Below are 15,000 nucleotides of genomic sequence, written 5' to 3'. Positions count from 1 at the left end.
TCAGAAACTTTTGGAATAAAATGTTGGGAAATAATGTGACCAAAGCATATCTTATTTAGCGACATTGTGTCACTTGTGACATTAGACCGATGACACCATTACTTATGTCACAAGCAATACCAAATTGCAATTTCGACAATAAATCATTAATTTCAGTCAAACCAGTGTAATAACCACAGTTAAATATGGAATTTAATAATATTTCAGAAACCAAAGACTTCAAAAATAGAAATATACATGGAAATTAGAGCATCTGAATGTGACTTGTGACATAAGACCGGTGACACCATTACTTATGTCACAAGCAACACCAAATCACACTTTCGTCCATAATACATCATTATTTTCAGTCAAAAAAGCACAATAACCTACTCTAAAATGAAATTCGATAATATTTTAAGAGACTAAATACTTGCAAATTGGAAATATGCTTAGATATTAGTAATACCATTGTTGCTATTACTTTGGTCAAAATCGGCACTAGAACAGAATTTTGCCTCAATAAATCAAGAATAGCAACTGAACACATGTAATATAGCCTGTTAAAATGTAATTCAATGACATTTCAAGCTTTGAAGAACATGAAAACAGAAATACATTAGAAACTTCAAACTTAAGTGTCACCTGTGACATTTTAAGCAATGACACCAATGGTCACAAAAAGTACCAGAAGTCAAACAAACACTAGATAAATATCAGCCATGGTAATGAATTCATGTAACCATACCGTAACATCCGCCCTACTGCTCAAATCTGCTAGTTTGTAGTAATTTAGTGTGTTAATAGTAAATCAAATCAAATTTCTTGACAACCCTTCTTTTATCTGGATTCGTCAAAAGCTTGAGTTTTGTCTTTTTCTTGATTGATACAACCCTGAAACATAAAAAAACTAGAATTACAAGGAAATAATTAATTGTGTCAAAATCAGTCTTATGTGAGATGTCATAATATCATATTTGTAAATAGAATAACAGCTGAAAACATAATTTTTTGGTGGCACTTTGTAATATCCAATATCAAGTGTTGCTTGTGACAATGTAAAATAGCGATGACACCAAAGTTCAACTTACCTTTTCTGCCTGGAGCCACGCTGGAAAGGCAAATGAAAGTGCTGCACTTCAAAGACTGGTAAGAAGGGTGGATCAAAATTGCGAATCGCCATTTAACGAAACAAACTTCCACGTGTTCACGCATGCCGTGTTGCTTGTGACAAATGACACCAAAACCAATAAACCTCAATATCGGCAAAACGGTATACATTTACTCCAAGATTTGAATTCAGATAGTAAATCTATCCTTTTTTCTCATTATAAAAGATTTTATTAACATTAAAAATGAGCTTTAAAGTTTCGTGTCGAGTCTTAGTATTGTGCTGTGTTTGATGACACCAAAGGTCACAAGCAACACCAACTTTTTAAGAACTCTATATGAAACTTAATCAGATATGTAATATACTGCAATTGCGTTTAAAAGTAAATTTTGACTTCATACTATTAGTCAAATTTAAATCACGTGAGCTAAAACATCACATTTAATTTCTACATGATTTCTAAACAGGTGATGCGGTGACCTCGTTTTAAGCACATGCCAAACAGCATTCAAATTTGACTTTCAAGTTGTTTATTTCATATTCTGTTGAACAGAGTATGTTGAGCTATCTAATTGTATCTCTTCTTCATATTATCAATTGATTACAAGCATTAACCCAATGAAAACAGCCCATAATTAAGTAAAAATCAAATTTTCTTAACACTGGTATCAGGCGGGCACCTTTTGACCTTGGCTCATATATATATATATATATATAAAGAAAAGATGGAAGTAAAATAAAGTAGTAGTAGTAGTAGTAGTAGTAGTAGTAGTAGTAGTAGTAGAAGTAGTAGCAGCAGTAGTAGTAGTAGTAGTAGTAGTAGTAGTATTAGTAGAAGAGTAGTAGTAGTAGTAGTAGTAGTAGTAGTAGTAGTAGTAGTAGTAGTAGTAGTAGTAGTAGTAGTAGTAGTAGTAGTAGTAGTAGTAGTAGTAGTAGTAGAAGTAGTAGTAGTAGTAGGAGTAGTAGTAGTAGTAGTAGTAGTAGTAGTAGTAGTAGTAGTAGTAGTAGTAGTGGTGGTAATAGTAGTAGTTGTTGTTGTTGTAGCAATAGTAGTAGTAGTAGTAGTAGTAGTAGTAGTAGTAGTAGTAGTAGTAGTAATAGAGTAGTAGTTGTTGTTGTAGCAATAGTAGTAGTAGTAGTAGTAGTAGTAGTAGTAGTAGTAGTAGTAGTAGTAGTAGTAATAGAAGTAGTAGTAGTAGTAGTAGTAGTAGGTAGTAGTAGTAGTAGTATAGTAGTAGTAGTAGTAGTAGTAGTAGTAGTAGTAGTATAGTAGTAGTAGTAGTAGTTGTTGTGTGTAGTAGTAGTAGTAGTAGCAGCAGTAGTAGTAGGAGGAGTAGGTGTAAGAGTAGTAGTAGTAGTAGTAGTAGTAGTAGTAGTAGTAGTAGTAGTAGTAGTAGTAGTAGTAGTAGCGAAGTCGTAGGTTTGAGAGTTCTTCCAAGATGATGGGCATTAAAATCTATAATTGAAGGACGAGTTTCCTGGCCAAATTTTTAAATACCCGTTTTTCTAGAGTACGGCATTTTATTGGTTTTGGTCTGGAAATGAGTTGGATTTGGTTCTGTAATGATATAAATTATGCGGGGGGGGGGGGGGGGTAGGGGGGCTGAAGCAAGTTGTATTAGGAGACCCGACAAATTGGTTACCGTGGTGATAATAACACCACCTGAAAACATGGCCATATTTTTCTGTAATCCCTATAAAGACATGTAATTAATTACTGGCGGCTTACCCTAGCTCTTGATACGCTAATGCTGCTACGAACTGAGAGTGGTCCGTTTTTTCTTAAAGAAATCTGCTAATGACAACTTTGGAAATTTACATATATTATATATATATATATATATATATATATATATATATATATATATATATATATATATATATATATATATATATAGAGAGAGAGAGAGAGAGAGAGAGAGAGAGAGAGAGAGAGAGAGAGAGAGAGGGAGAGAGAGAGTAGTAGATAGATGGATAGATAGATAGATAGATAGATAGATAGATAGATAGATAGATAGATAGATAGATAGATAGATAGATAGATAGAAAGATAGATAGATCATTGCGTTCGGTTATCAGACCTGCAGCCCTTGTTAAATTATTGCCAACAATCATAGAATACGGACAAATCTTAAAATGATAAAACTATTATGGTAGAGCAATCGCTTCACACGCAAAGGGACCGGGATTGATCCTCAGTCAATTCAAAAAGTTCCCCCCCCTCCCTTGTCTACCTAGCAGTGATTGGGTAGCTGTGACTTTTATAAACTGGCAGAAAGTACTTTGCAGTAGAAATACGACCTATCTAAAGAATTACAAGCAAATGGTATAGTTCGTTTAAACGGTATAGAAATGGGCATAAACTCCGGCTCCATGAGCCCAATGGCTCTGAAAAATATAGGTACTACTTTGTCACGATAAAAAAAAAAATTACTACACCCTTCCGCCACGGCATCATATCGTCGCCTAGGCATTCCATGAAGGAATATAGATAATTCATCAAACAAGATTTCTGGTGTCAACAGGAATCACCTATGTTGTCCAAGAGAGCAAGTTGGGGGTTAATCATCTTGTCCAAGGAAAAAAAAAACGAACGTGCCTGAAGCAGGGCTCGAACCTGCGACCTTCCAGAGAACAGTGCAATGCCTTAACCACTCGGCCACTTCGCCCCCCCCCCCCCCTCGCCCCCAGATTGGCAAGATAAAGACTTTTTTAAACCAATAAAACGGTAAGTGTTACTTTGGATGTCTTGGTGCCTGATGGTGATCCCTTTAACTGCCGTACTCTGGAAAACTCGTATTTTAAAATTTGGCCAGAAAACTCGTCCTTTAAATATCGATCGATTTAATTAATCCTCATCTTGGCAATAACTCTCAAACCTGGGACTTCGCAAAGTCTTCCTTCAGTCCCAGGTTTGAGAGCTGATCGGAGTTTTCTGGCCAAATTTTTAAATATGGGTTTTTCCAGGACATACTACAATTAATTGGTCAAATCAAGACATTTCCGTGTACAGATTATTCAGTCAGTCAATTGACGGTTCCTCCATGACCTCTTGTTGCTATGCCTGGCAAGCTATTGACATGAATGCATTTTTACTATCATCTTTTAGTACGTGTGGGGGGTCCCGATAGCTCAGTTGGTAGAGCACTCGCTTCGGAAGCAAAGGTACCAAGATCGATCCCGGGTGCAGTCGAGATTTTTTTTCTGACCCCCTGTCCACCTAGCAGTGACTGGGTAGCCTGGGTCTGGAAAGTACTTTTCGATAGACTACAAGATATGAAGTGAGTAGAAAAGTGCCAGAAGACAATAGAGAATAAAAATTTTTTTCGCGGCGGTGGTGGGGTTTGAACCTGCGACCTTATTGGTACGACAACTCCGCCTGGCAGGTGAGAGCGTGGCTCTACCGTGTGAGCTATCCACGAAACAAAAATATTCGTTTCAAACCCAAGTCATTTCTAGATCCCTCTCTCACCCTCTTCTTGAGATCGCCGATTCGTTCACCACCATCGCGAAGTAATTTTGACCAGCAGTTAAGCTTAATAGCCAATATTCTCAGCACAAACATATAACATAGAAACGATTGAGACATTGAGTATGCTCCGGTGTAGGGGGTGAATTTTTAATTCAGAAAAGTGAGTGGAGCAGGCACTTATGTTGGTAACAACAAGATATGAAGTGAGTAGAAAAGTGCCAGAAGACAATAGAGAATTAAAAAAATTTTCGCGGCGGTGGTGGGGTTTGAACCTGCGACCTTATTGGTACGACAACTCCGCCTGGCAGGTGAGAGCGTGGCTCTACCGTGTGAGCTATCCACGAACACAAAAATATTCGTTTCAAACCCAAGTCATTTCTAGATCCCTCTCTCACCCACTTCTTGAGACCGCCGATTCGTTCGCACACCACCATCGCGAAGTAATTTTGACCAGCAGTTAAGCTTAATAGCCAATATTCTCAACACAAACATATAACATAGAAACGATTGAGACATTGAGTATGCTCCGGTGTAGGGGGTGAATTTTTAATTCAGAAAAGTGAGTGGAGCAGGCACTTATGTTGGTAACAACAAGATATGAAGTGAGTAGAAAAGTGCCAGAAGACAATAGAGAATAAAAAAAATTTTTTCGATAGACTAGCGTCCTATCCAAATGGTAGCAAGCAATTGCTATTGTCCATTTCACGCTACAGAAACTGCTCCATGGGCCTGGTTCCTCGGAAGGACTACTTGTTATAGTAGATTTGACCAATTACTGACAAATCTTCAAGTGATAAAACTATTATGGTAGAGCAATCGCTTCACACGCAAAGGGACCGGGATTGATCCTCAGTCAATTCAAAAAGTCCCCTCCCCCTCCCTTGTCTACATAGCAGTGATTGGCTAGCTGTGACTTTTATATCTGGCAGAAAGTACTTTGCAGTAGAAATACGACCTATCTAAAGAATATCAAGCAAATGGTATAGTTCCGTGTCTTTTAATCAGCATGCATTGCTTACACCTTTGAAAATTACGTCAAATATCGTATATTTTATTTTGAAATACTCATTATATTTTTTTACTATTTTAAAAAAACACTATTTTTCCCCTGAATCGACCGATAATTGAGAACCCCCTACCCATAACCACCTTGAGTAGTTGCCTAAGAGAGAGAGAGAGAGAGAGAGAGAGAGAGAGAGAGAGAGAGAGAGATAGTAGGAGAGATTGAGAGAGTGAGAGAGAAATAGAGAGAGGGGAGAGACAAAGGGACAAATAGCAAGTGAGAGAGAGAGCGAGAGAGAAAGAGGGAAAGAGAGATAAAGGGGGGGGGAGAGGCAGAGGGACAGACAGGAGGTGAGAGAGAGAAAGAGGGAGAGAGAGAGAAAGAGAGAGAGAGAAAGAAAGAGAGAGAGGGAGAGAAAGAGAGAGGGGAGACAAATGGACAGAGAGTAGGTGAGTGAGAGAAAGAGGGAGAAAGAGTGAGAGAAAGAGAGAGAGAAAGAGAGAGAGAGAGAGAGAGATAGACTGGAGAAAAGGATATGGGAAATGCTGTGTTTAATATCATCAGTCTATTGGTATTCTTACAGCCTGAACACAATCCGCCCCATAGAATGAATTATATAAGTCTTTTGAGCCGGTCTCGTTTCGTAAGGGGAGATTATGGGAGATCATTAGGGGTAATAAAGTGTTAGGAACTGTGTTATTATAGGTCTAGGCTATGGTCAGTGGTATTGGTATGTGTCGTGATGAAGGGTTGTTGATGATGATGATGATGATGATGATGATGATGATGATGATGATGATGATGATGATGATGATGATGATGATGATAATGATGATAATGATGATGATGACGACGACGACGACGACGACGATGATGATGATGATGATGATGATGATGATGATGATGATGATGATGATGATGATGATGATGATGATGATGATGATAATAACGACTCTTTGCCTTTGATATCTGAATCAAAGGAAATAATGAAAACTGTATTAATACCGAAATCTTATTACAGCATTGTGGACTTCCCATTGTGGAATGGGAAAGGGTACAAAGCAGATTATAGTTTGATGTTGTAAAGAAGATTATATGAGGGTATGATGATGGTGATGACGAAGATGGTGATGACTGGGATGATTATTATTATTATTATTATTATTATTATTATTATTATTATTATTATTATTATTATTATTATTATTATTATTATTATTATTATTATTATTATGACTGGGTTGATGATGAAGGTGATGAGGATTTTGATGAGGATATATATATTTGGGGGGGGGGTGTGAGAGAGTGTGTGTGTGTAGGTGTGTGGTTTGTGTGTAGTCCTGTAAACGGGTGATCTTTTTGAGAATGTAATTCCAAAGTGTTTTGGGGTTTTTTATCCTTTGATCAAATCACTTGTTAAAATCTTATCGTGCAACCGATTGCAAAAGCTGCCAGACGCTTGGGAAAAAGGCGCTGTATAGATAGTATGCGCTTGGCTAAGAAGCTCATAACATTGCCATCCGGAAGTATAACGGACCAACACGCAAAACTGTGTGTATCCATGAACGTTTATAGTCGGGTTAATACAGTTCAGTGAGCATTACTCATAAACGCGGATGGCAAAAAACAATAACAAAGACCTGAGTGACGTCATCTTCGAACTATCAATAGATAGTATAGATAGAATGCGCTTGGCCAAGGAGTTCACAACATTGCCATCCGGAAGTATAACGGACCAACATAAAAACTCTGTGTAACCATGAACTTTTATAGTCTGGTTAATACAGTTTAGTGAGAACAACTCGCAAACGCGGATGGCAAAAAACAATAACAAAGACCTCCGTGACGTCATCTTCGAACTATCTATACATTTCCAGATCTAAAATGACCTTATTGATAAAGACCGAACCAGGTAACCTTAAACGTTTAACCAAATAAAATTTCCATTCGATTATTGGTAAAGATCAAACCATGTGACATTTAATATTTTAGCCAAATAAAGTAACCATTACCTTATTGACAAAAAATCTACCATGTAACCTTTAACCTTAAGCCAAATAAAGTATCTATTACCTTATAGACATAAATTCAACCATGTAACCTTTAACTTTTAGCCAAATAAAGTAACCATTAACTTATTGACAAAAAAATCTGCCATGTAACCTTTAACCTTTAGCCAAATAAAGTAACCATTACCTTATTGACAAAAAATCTGCCATGTAATCTTTAACCTTTAGCCAAATAAAGTAAATATTAACTTATTGACATAAATTCAGCCGTGTAACCTTTAACCTTTAGCCAAAAAAAGAAGTAACTTTTAACCTTTTTAACCAATAATTACCATACATTTTTGACAAAAAATCACCCATGTAACTTTTTAACCTTTAGCCAAAAAAGTAACCATTACCTTGTTGACAAAGATCGAAGCATGTAACCTTTAACCTTTAACCAAATAACTACACCATGACCCACAAGTCGATTAAAACCATGCTTAACAGTAATCTTACAGAACAATTCATGTTCCTTTCCTAATCCGATTTAGTATAACTTTGTACTTTGTACTTGGCGGCTCTTGTCCAAGTAAGGAGCAGGCACTGGTGTAAGATAAAGAACTAAACAAGTGTTATGAAAAGTGCCAGACAAAGCAAGAAAGAAAAATATTGTGCGGCGATGTGGTCTAGTGGTATGACACTCGTTTTCGGATCGGAAGGTCCTGGGTTCGAGCCTCGCGCTCGGCGCATAGTTGAGTCAATGAAAAGGCTCTTTACTCACATTCTCTCACCGTACTCGGGTGTAAAATGAGTACCTGGCCGTTAAGAGCGTTGTATTTGTCCGAAAAATTGTCATATCGCCTAACAGGCGTAATTTCCCGTCCTACATGTTAAATGTTGCTGTTGACCAGGGAAAGCGCTTTAGCACATTTAGTGGATATTGCGCTATATAAAGCTCAATTTTATTTTTTTTTAATACACCAAAAAAACATCCCCAAAAAATCAGTCGACCTCGACTGGGGATCGAATCTCAGACCTTCTGATTACCGGTCAGACGAGCTACCATTACACCACAGTATTTTTCTCTCTTACTTGCTTTGTCTGGCACCTTTCATACATACTTGTTCATATCTTTATCTTACACCGGTACAAACTATAAAGCTACGTATTTGAAGAGTAGAGAGAAAAAGCCACAGATATCCACTTATTGGTTGCCTCCCTTTGAGTGAGGCCATGTTTCAGATTTTTTTCCTCTGTATATAAAACTGCGGAAAAACTACTCGTAAAAACCGTAGCTCTGTTCGGCTATGTGGTCGAGTGGTATGACACTGGCCATCGGATTGGTAGGTTCTGGGTTCGAATCCTACTCTAAGCGGCGCATTATTGAGTCCTTGTAAAAGGCATCTTACTCACATTTTCTCACAGTACTCAGGAGTAGAATGAGCAGCTGGCTGTTATCAGCGTTGCCTCTGTCGGAAACAATTGTAATAACGCCTAACAGGCGTCTCGACCCGTCCTACATGTTAAGTGTTGCTGCTGGCTTGGGACCCCTTGTAAAGCGCTTTGAGCACGTTTAGTGCTACATAAAAGCTATATACTATATATAAAAGCTCTCAGGGCTTTATTTTCTTCAATGATCTTAATCTTAGTTTTTTTTTCCACTGTTTTATTTATAAAGGGAAGGTTGTGCCTCTGGCACCACTCAAGTAGGGCAATCAACGAGCCTACGAGAAGTGGAGATCTGTGTTGTTCCACACTGTACCTGCTCGTAAATTCTATGAAACTGAAAAAGAAGACAAAAACAAAAACAGCCTAAGGGGCCTGAATAGGGAATGAGATTAGCGGAAGAGTAGCGTCCCTTGATTGGACGTCACCCATAGTCTGTGACGTCATCGGCGGAAATGTTATTAGAGAGAGAAACGTCATGTTGGTTGTGCGCATGCGTCTTTCGTCCTCGCTTCCGGTGAAAGCGGCTTGAGACACTTCAAAACCAAATTGACGTTCTCTCTGTAAGGTGACGTCCAATCAAGGGACGCTACTCTTCCGCTAATCTCATTCCCTATAGCATAAGGGGGAAGCAATGTTTAACCCTTTCCATACCAAGCGGAAAGCAATGTTTAACCCTTTCCATACCAACCGTAAGGAAATCCTCGCATTCGTTACGATTACGATGCGACCAACAAAGCTTCTCATTCAAATGTATTTTGCCCATCACAAAAATTGTTTAATAATATAGTCAGTATCAGGGGGGAAGTGGCCAAGTGCTTAAGGCATTGCATTTTGACCAGAACTTCCCGGGTTCGAGTCCCGGTTCAGGCACTTTCGTTTTTATTTTCCTTGGGGATATATTATATACCCCATTTTGCTCACTTTGGACAACATGGGTGATTCCTGTTGACATCAGAGATCATGTTATTTAACATTTTTACCTTTTCTTGTTTACCTGAAGAAGGCCAAAGGCCGAAACATTGTTTACTTTGTGTTGTACCTTTTATAGATAGTTCGAAGATGACGTCACTCAGGTATTTGTTGATGTTTTTTGCCATCCGCGTTTATGAGTAATGCTCACTGAACTGTATTAACCCGATTATAAACGTTCATGGATAAACACAGTTTTGTGTGTTGGTACGTTATACTTCCGGATGGCAATGTTATGAGCTTCTTAGCCAAGCGCATACTATCTATAAGTCATTTTTACTCCCTTTATTTTTACTCTATATTCTAATCCAGTTAACCGCGGTTTCTCTGGGAAAACCCACAAGTATTTAAACAAATGGCTAGAAAGAAAACTCGTCCGTTGAGGAGCTAAGGATTTAAATGAACACAATAGGGAATGAGATTAGCGGAATAGTAGCGTCCCTTGATTGGACGTCACCGGCGGAGAAGTTATTAGAGAGAGAACATTAATATGGTTTTGTGCATGTGTCTCTCGTCCTCGCTTCCGATGAAAGCGGCATGAGACCATAGATAACACAGGAGTCTGTGCATGAGACACTTCCCCGAAAGCGAAGACGAGAGAGACGCATGCACAAAAGACGTAAAACCATGTTGACGTTCTCTCTGTAAGGTGACGTCCAATCAAGGGACGCTACTCTTCCGCTAATCTCACTCGCTTCACAGGCAAAGGGATCGAGATCAATCCGGGGTGCAGTCGAGATTTTTTTTCTTCTGATCCCCTTATTACCCAGCAGCGAATGAGTAGCTGGGTCTTTTAGAGCTGACGGAAAGTACTTTGTCCATAATTTGACTGACACTGTTTCATGTTAAACTCTTTAGGTCTAATGTCAGGTAAAGTGGACACGCGTTCTAATGCCAGGTGTATGTAGTGGACACGCACTCTAATGCCAGATCTATGTAGTGGACACGCACTCTAATGCCATATCTATGTAGTGGACACGCACTCTAATGCCAGATGTATGTAGTGGACACGCATTCTAAGTGCATTGGCGCCACCGTTGGAAAACGATCAGCTTGATTGATTGGATTAGTGACTACCAGGATTGACCGTGTACTGTGTGCAATCAACCGTAACGAGTCAACACAGTATAAGTTATTGATGTAATGTGACCACCCGCCTCTATGTGGTGTGACGGTGTGGCCGAGAATAATTTTGAACGTGAATCTAGTTGTGCGGCTATGTGGTCTTGTGGTATGACATTAGCTTTCGGATCGGAAGGTCCTGGGTTCGAGCCTTACTCGGCGCATAGTTGAGTCCCTGGAAAAGGCTCTTTACTCACATTCTCTCACCGTACTCAGTTGTAAAATGAGTACCTGGTCGTTAACAGCGTTGTCTCTGTCCGAAAAAATTGCATTGTAATATCGCCTAACAGGCGTTATGTCTCGTCCTACATGTTAAGTGTTGCTGTTGGCCAGGGACCCCTTGTAAAGCGCTTTGAGCACGTTTAGTGGATATTGGGCTATATAAAAGTTCCATTTAATTTAGTTGTAAAATACTTAGATAGAATCGTTTGTCTCTTATGAGAAAACACTATATTATAATCAAATTTATGATTTATAGTAAATTTAACTTTCCACATCTCGTCCACCAAGACACAATTATAGATACTAGAAGTTCACAACATTGCCATCCGGAAGAATAACGGACCAACACACAAAATTATGTGTAACCTTGAACGTTTATAATCTGGATAATACAGTACAGTGAGAATTACTCATAAACACGGATGGCAAAAAAACAATCACAAAGACCTGAGTGACATCACTTTCGTTCTATCTATATAGCGTTGGTCAGGCAGTGGTACGATCTTTGCTTCGTACCCGAAAGGTACCGAGTTCGATCACCCGCCGCAGTGATGCTGTGTGACCTTGAGTAAGTCACCTCGCCCTAGCTTAATTTGCGGTGCTGCAATGCGGCTGACGCCTGGGTTATTCCTTGAAATATACCCTAGAGACAAACTTCCCTTGTGGGATGAATAAATGGAATTTTATTATTTTATTCATAATTTAATATTTCAACACGTTTCCTTTGAGGGAAATTCATTTTCTAAAGTGTTTGCAAAGGTGAGCCAAGCCATAAATAGACGTTATGGAACCATAATTTGTCTATAATTGATTTTACCCATTCCCGCCCCTCCCCCCCCCCCCCCCAACCCATTTCTGTTTACGTCAATGACATCAGGACAGAATCGATTATTGATGCAAGAATTCGATTACGTAATAACGCGTGATCATTCATGAATTGATACTTTTTATATTTGTTCGAGGGAATTGAAGGAGTGTGTGTTTTTGTGTATGTGTGTGTTTGGAGGGAGGGGAGGGGATGGGGAGTGTGCATGGCTAAGAAACTCACGACATTGCCATTCGGAAGTATAACAGGCCTACAGACAAAACTATGTGAAACCCTTGAATTTTTATAGTCTGGTTAATACAGTCTAGTGAGAATTACTCATAAACATGGATGGTAAAAAACAATGGCAAAGAGCTGAGTGACGTCAATTTCGTTCTATCTATATCCGGCTGGATATAACTCTCTCTCTCTCTCTCTCTCTCTCTCTCTCTCTCTCTCTCTCTCTATCTATCTATCTATCTATCTCTCTCTCTCTCTCTCATTCTTTTCTTCAGGTTAAAACATGCACAGACGCACACTCACACACACACACACACACACATACACACACACAGACAGACAGACATTACACAAGCCATTGGTCAGTACTATCCAAATCGCTGACCCCTGTATGCTGAATATACACAAGAATTCTGTTGAAAGTAAACACAGACTTGAACGTTATCACCACCTCCTCCCCCTTTCTCTCCCACCCCTCTCTCCCTTTACCCCCCCCCCCTCTCTCTCTCTCTCTCTCTCTCTCTCTCTCTCTCTCTCTCTCTCTCTCTATATATAATAATAATAATAATAATAATAATAATAATAATAATAATAATAATAATAATAATAATAATAATAATACTTTATTGCATCCCAAAAAGGAAATTTTTTGTACAGACGTGTTATAATTTACACAATAAGATAAAAATACAATGGAAATAGGATGTATATATATATTTTTTAAAAGGAGCAGCTCTATAACCAGAGCTGCACTTTATAATATGAATAATTTCAACGCTGTATAATAGTTAAAACTGTCACTATAAATTGAAAATTGAAAAGATTGCAAAACAAATAAATTAATAAATTAATATTTATATTTTTTTTAAAGTAAAAATGAGAAATTATTATATAAAATGATTATTGCTTGTTGTTATAAAGCCTAATACTGGACGGCAGAAAAGATTTTCGGTGTCTCTCTGTTTTCGTTGAAATAGAGAAAGGGCGACCACTTCTTTCTGACATAATAATTGATGGTCTTAGTGGATGATACTGGTCATTTAATATTTTAGTTATTTTATTTATACAAAATTTCTCGTATAAAAGATCTACATCGTCAACATCATTTATATAGCGTTTAATGGATTTTTTAATATTTGAATTTATTTTGTTCCTTTCCACTGCTAAGCAATTGCCTCCCCAAGCTGTTATACAAAATGACAAAACACTTTCAATTACTGCTCTATAAAATAATGTGCAGAGGGTTTTATCTATTCTAAACTGAGAGAGTTTTGATAAAAAATATGTACGTCTGCACATCTTATGCTTAATTATTTTCAAGTGTTCATCCCACTTGAGCCTGTCATCAATCGTTACACCAAGGTATTTGCAGTGAGGAACTCGCTGGACGAATTGGTCCTTTAATTTTAACGGTTCTATCGGTTCCTTCACTCTCCTAAAGTCAATCACTAGCTCCTTTGTCTTGCTTATGTTAAGCTCTAGGTGGTGGGCATCACACCAAGACACAAATCTATCAATTTCTTGCCTATAAGCCATTTCGTTGCCATTTGTTATGAGGCCTTGAAGAGCGGTGTCATCTGCAAACTTTATTAAAGGTACACTCAGGTTTTGACTTCTACAGTCATTCGTGTATATTGTGAATAATACAGGGGACAATACACAACCTTGAGGAGCACCAGTATTTGTAGTTATACAGGAAGATTTGTTTTGTCCTAATTGAACATATTGTGCTCTCTCCGTAAGAAATTCGAGCACCCAAGCAATTAATACTTGTTTAAATTCAGACTAGTCAATTTTTGAACAACCAACTGAGGTTGCATTGTATTGAACGCTGAAGAAAAATCCGCAAAAAGCAATCTGCAATAGCTCCTAGCGTGATCTAGATGCCTGTAGATGTTGTTTGTAAACAGCAAAATGGCATCCTCTACGCCACGTCCTGGTTTGTAAGCAAATTGATGACTATCACTCAATGGCATAAACTGATTCCTAATTTTAACAAGAACAAGTTTTTCTAAAGATTTCATGACTATTGAAGTCAGTGCAACAGGTCTGAGATCGTTCATAGTTTCAAGTTTTTCTTTTTTTTGGAACAGGAATAATTTTTGAAGTTTTCCAAATTTCAGGGATCGAAACGCATTGGAGGGACCAGTTAAAAATATGTGTATAAATGGGGGAAAGCTGATGGGCACATTCTTTTAATAATTTTCCTTTCAATCCATCCGGCCCAGCAGCCTTCCTCTCGTTTAGTTTCGAAAATACGAACCTCGTTTCTTCTTCACTGACCTCAATAGTTATTTCATCTTCCAAAGCCCTGTCTAATTTATGTTTTTCATTTTCAATATCAAATTTGTTTGCTGTGTCGAAACGTGAATAAAATTTATTTAGAGTTTCAATTTCGATGTCTTCTGATATAATCGTGGGCTTTGGATTATAGTTAACAGCAGTTTTAAGCCCCCGCCACGTGTCCCGTATATCCCCAGAAGAAAAGCATTTTTCAATTTTATTTTTGTACTTGTCTCTACAACTAGATATTACTCTCTTTATCTCTTTTTGTTTTGTTTTCAGATCTTTTTTGTTTCCACTAGTATAGAGAGTTTTCTTTTGGTTCAATAAAAGTTTTAGATCTTTTGTTATCCA

The 15,000-nt window shown here is 38.0% G+C and overlaps 1 protein-coding gene across 1 annotated transcript in view; it reads right to left on the bottom strand.

Annotated features, from left to right (window-relative positions):
• The window catches only part of LOC144956562 (uncharacterized), a 29,511-nt gene that overhangs the window by 6,212 nt on the left and 8,299 nt on the right, over positions 1-15,000 (bottom strand). The window lies entirely within an intron of this gene.

The sequence above is a fragment of the Berghia stephanieae genome, chromosome 11 (assembly GCF_034508935.2).
Source record: "Berghia stephanieae isolate SIO BIC M18660-M18661 chromosome 11, UCSD_Bste_1.3, whole genome shotgun sequence".
NCBI classification, from domain to species: domain Eukaryota; kingdom Metazoa; phylum Mollusca; class Gastropoda; order Nudibranchia; family Aeolidiidae; genus Berghia; species Berghia stephanieae.
The sequence above is the reverse complement of the archived record's forward strand: the minus strand, read 5'-3'. Positions and strand labels throughout refer to the sequence as shown.